Raw genomic sequence first — 5,347 nt, forward strand, 5'->3', positions numbered from 1 at the left:
AAAACTGATGATCTATTTCCATTTCTAATGAAAGCCAGTGAACAATTTTATTCAATTGTGTGTTTTGCCCAGATCAGTGAAATTCAAACTCCTCCGTCCATTCCCAGGGAAGAGGCAGCACATACCAAAAACCAAGCTGATTTACAGCAATAGCAGAGCAACTGAAAACAAGAGAGTGGATTACAAAAAGAAAAGAGAAAGGCTCTCTGGGATTTATTTCTCCATGCACTGGTGGCCAAAGAAAACGGACACCCGCTTCCATTTTGGACTCTTTCACTGCAGACTATGTGACTTACTGGCTTTCTCTGGTAACAACAAGACATTCTTGAAGAATGGTGAGAAACATGTCTGTGGTGGATATGGAAAAGTGGAGAGACTGTTTCTTTGCTTCTTTCATTTACTTTCATACCTGCGTGGTGGCTTATAAACCACTCAAACCTCAAGGCCAATTTCATGTGCAATTTCCTGGCTGGTCAAAAGCAGCTGGGCTCAGAACCTTGAGCTGAGTGGTCATATAGAAACAAATGGAGCAAGGCTCTTGTCCATTTGGACTCACATACGGTCATGTTTTATGAAAAAATGACAATATGCAATGTTAAAGTTTTCTGAGAACATACAGTACTATCCTTTCTCGATCAAGAATGTGGCTGCCATTGAACCAACGTGAAGCCTTTTGTTTTCCCATCACCAACAAGAGTGTAGGCCATTAAAAGACAAAAAGTCCCAAAACACTTAATATAGTTTGCTACATCTGACACCTGTGCTTTTGTTCTGCCTGACTGACTCCCTTCCTTCTCCTTACAGTCCAGATTTGCAGTAATAGCATGCAAATGTTATGCAGGAGCAGTCAACATGTCTGGGCCTCACTGTTACATCTCACCTTTAATTTGTTCTGACACATCAGCCAGCATTTTGTCATCAAAGCCAGCAACAGCATTTTCTTAGTCATTTCTAAGTCAGGTCTCTTGACCGGGACCCATCCCTAAGTAGCTGCTGGATGGCCGGCCCAGGCGCTGTTTAGCTGACCTACTTATCAGCAGCTACTCCCTAAATAGAATTTAGCCATTCCAGACGTCTGTGTCAGCAGTTCTGTAAGTGGGAGAAATGTCCTAGGTCTGCAAATCAAAAGACTACAAAACACTGAAGGCAGACAAAGCATTTTCACTCCTAATTAATATTTAGCATGCTCTATTGTAGAGTAAGCTGTTTCTTGAAATAAAGGAAATTTCATCAGAAAATTACAGTGATCACTCAAACCATGTACACATGATGCAACATGGCTACAAAGGTACCATAGCATCACCTCATGACCTTTTGTCTGGTCTCATGTTTTTGGTTGTCGTTGTTTAGCAACGCTGTCGAGGGAATGTGACTGTGTGCACAGACAGACTTCACTTGAATAGTTTTCTAAATAAGTAAGTTCTGCTTTGGGACAAGCACAGTAGATGTCTGTCCTCAATATTTAATCCCAGACATTGGGAAAATATGTTAATAAATCTAAAGTTTAAACCCAGTCAACAATTTAGTCATGGAGACAAGAGTTATTGATAGATTTTCTTTCCAGTTCAATTGTTCTGTCCATGGCTGGATTAACACACCTCCTGGGGCAAATGAGCTTTTGGCTCCTGCTACTATTATCAACAATATCTTTCTCTGTGTTACATATGCATCTTGGAATGTTGAAGTACACACGTTTAGTAGATTTATAGAGGAATATGCACCACATGAGTGCAATCTAAGCTTCAATATTAAAGGTTTTAAACATAGTAGCAAAGCTATTTTTTCACAGTCACTCTGTGCGCCCTCATGTTAGCAACATACCCAAAATTAACCTGGACACACCTGATTTTCATCCAAACACACTGGCTGACATAAAGTCGACAGACTGCTGCTTGGTGAAAAGGTGCATGTCATGAAAACAGCAACTGTGCAGGTAGAAAATTAGGAAACACAGACATGTTACCTGGCACTGCACACCATGTGTCTGTTGCAAGATTGGGCCCCTTGTGTTTTGACAAAAGTCTCCATCTGTGTCGTGTAGTTACTATGGTTACAGGTGGTGTAATCACAGTTACTGTATGTCTATGACAAGGTTTGTGGAAAAGGTTGTTTGCTTGATGTTTGCTGATATACAGTGTCCCAGTGACTTAGAAGCTGCAGGCTGTCACTCACATTTGAACTAAAATCCCGTTCTCTGGGTTTAGAAGGCCAGAAGAACTGAAATAATCAGATAACATTATTACAGTGACATTTCTGTTGCAAACATCTGGAGGAGATTTAGGGGAATTGACTTTTTCCTTTTGATAGCAACATAAAACACCTGACTGAAATGTTACATCCACATCTGTAAATACTGAATATCGGCAGGTTTTTTCCATCTTCTTGTCTGTCAATAGATGTATTTACCTGGTTCTCCCAAGAAGAATTAACATCAGATGCCAGAGATGTTGAGAATAACTATCTCTGCTCCAGTTGTTTCCCCAGTGATTCTGACACTCCACCAGCGTTATTACCCTCACCTGTGCCTTGTTAAGTCCCTGTCTGTTTTCTCAGTCAGTGCCAGATTGTCTCACCTGAGCCAACCTTTGAGTGTCTCCCAAGCCTGTTTCTGAACCTGACACTGTACCTGCCTTCTCCGACCTGTTTATTCCTCCTACTTCCCTCCTGCCTGGCCCTCAGACCTGTCTGCCTTTATCCTGCGGTACTAGTTCCCTAGACAGCATTTTTTGGGGGGTGTGAGTTTGTTTTTCACTTAGCGAGTTTTACACGGTCTCTTGTTTCTTTTTCTTTTTCTGAGCTCAGTTCTTTGGTAGCTTGTTCACAGGACAGTTGGTTTTGTTCTCTGTTTTTCCCCTCGGCCAGCAGAGAAGGTTCTGCTGCCTCTGCCTTGCCAGCAGGTGTTTCTGACTGCCTGGAGTTATTGTTGGTCATCCAACATTCACCTCATACTCCTGCTCCCTGTATGCATGTGTTGTCTTAGCCAGAGTAACCTGTGATCCTGCTGCCATCTCTTCACCCACCTGCCCTTCGGCACGGTCCATCACTGCCGAGCCCAGCCATCCACTTACCCACTACTCCATCTGTATCACTGTGTTGCTGATCTCCGCTCTCAACCATTCATTTGTAAGAATAAGAGACAACGCCGGTGTGAGTGCACTAAGCCCTTACACCAAGTCCTGTTGTCCCTGTTGTCTGGGCTGTCTTCTCACCATCTTTTTGCTCTCCGTAGGCAAGGTCAAGCAGACATGTTGCTCCAGTGGTCCCACTAAAGCAGCTATCCACCTCCAAACCTTTATATACCTTTAAACCCTGTGTTACTCTGGGCAATGAAGTTGTACAAACACAGCCCTTTGGTATCTTGCATGGAAGATGAAATATGCTGACACAGGTTGATTCTCCCAGCAGACTTACAGTAAGCTTGTCTGGTAATGCTTCATTATTTCTGCTCCTCCACTCATACATTTTCTTATTGTCATCCATCTGCTGAATAGAAATGGGAAATCTGGAGGGTGTGGTGGCTGCTACTACTTCTGTAGGGTTGTGAAGTTACATTTACATCCCATGTATTTCTGTTTGCATTCAGCCAGACATATTTTATCCTGAGCAGTGGACACATTCTTGCTAGTTTCCTGGTTTACATGGAGTGGTGGACTACAGTGCAGATGCAGTCTATTGTGAATATTGAGGCGTGGTGTGGTGGCCAGTACTGACAATCATCATGTCAACCCTGCTCCATTGTGGCAGTCTTCCTCTGTTTCCTGTGTCGCCTTTGCTGTAATAACACCCCATCTCTCCCACACTCCGTCTTTATTTCATTTACTAGCATCACCACTGGGCCCTCCAAAGTTGAAGCTTTGTTTTTTCCACCTAATAGGAACAGTAGGGTCCATATCCACAGACACACACTCCTCATCACACTTCCAGCGATGAACACAACCACAGCTGAGTCACAAGCTAATCAGTGCCTAACTTGTGATTGACAGGTCATACATCAGTTTCTTACTCCCTGCGTCTGTGCTGAGTAAACACAGTCTCACGGTCGACATTAGAATAGCAGGAAGTGTGTCGTAAATGTCGTGGAACACTGGAAGAGGAAAACTGCAGTATCAAATGGAAAAAAGGAGAAATTCCCACATAAGTGAAAAAATACTGTTGCTTTTCTTTCTAAGTTTAAGAAAGACAAGTGGGCATATGGAGCTAGGAAGGATCAGGCTCTAAGTGAACCACTGATCCCGAATCATGCTTTTATTGCTCTTGTCACTCAAGTGTCCAGTGAAACCTGATATTATCGCATCTGGCTAAGTAGAATTTGATGTGTGCATCTGTGTGAGGACAATTTCTTAGTGTTACAGTTGAGAATGAGGAGTTTAGGAAGATGTGTAACCAGATTGTATTTATTCACAGGGTAGACAGATAGTAGGAATTGGACAATACAGCAAAATGCAATATACTGTATCGTGATACAAAAATGTCATAAAATGTGTCACTTTGTCTAGTCATATATATCGTGTGGTCACCAAAGACTAGCAATGGAAGATTTTTTGTAAATAAGCTACCCTAACAAAATGCAAGTCAATATATCGGGTTGTTCTTTACATAATCAAACCCGTGCTAGAAAAGGTATTCCACAGCTAGTCGTACATTATTGTCATTGAATTTTCAATTATATCATGATTGAATCAAATCATATACATCATGCATCGATGTCAAAGTACTGTAAAACGTCTCTCTACTGTGACACTCATGCCTTGACCCATTGGGTAGCCATGATGATGACGGTTATTTGAACCCAAACCATGATATTGGTGATAACCAAGAGCAGCCATTTTGTTTTTGTATATGAACAAAATGAAACTGTGATATTTCCATAATTATAAGTGTGTTTATGACTGTTTTGCATAATGACAAAAGTCAGTCTTCCTGTCAAGTGAATGTTCCTATGGAGCGTGATTATTACCATGGTAACTTCTTCTTCTTCTTCTTTCGGCTATTTCCACCTAACTCTATCCTCAGCATCTTCTACTCTCACACCAATTAACTTCATGTCCTCTTTTAGCACATCCATATATCTCCTCTTTGGCCTTCCTCTTGACCTCTTGCCTGGCAGCTCCATCTCCAACATCCTTCTACCAATATAACCACTATCCCTCCTCTGCACATGTCCAAACCATCTCAATCTGGCCTCTCTGCCCTTGTCCCCAAAACAGCTAACCTGAGCTGTCCCTCTGATGTGCTCATTCCTAATCCTGTCCATCCTGGTCCCTCCTAAAGAGAACCTCAACATCCTCATCTCTGCTACCTCCATCTCTGCCTCTTGTCTTTTCCTCACTGCTACAGTCTCTAACCC

Source organism: Monopterus albus, unplaced genomic scaffold, assembly GCF_001952655.1.
Source record: "Monopterus albus unplaced genomic scaffold, M_albus_1.0 scaffold79.1, whole genome shotgun sequence".
Lineage (NCBI taxonomy): Eukaryota > Metazoa > Chordata > Actinopteri > Synbranchiformes > Synbranchidae > Monopterus > Monopterus albus.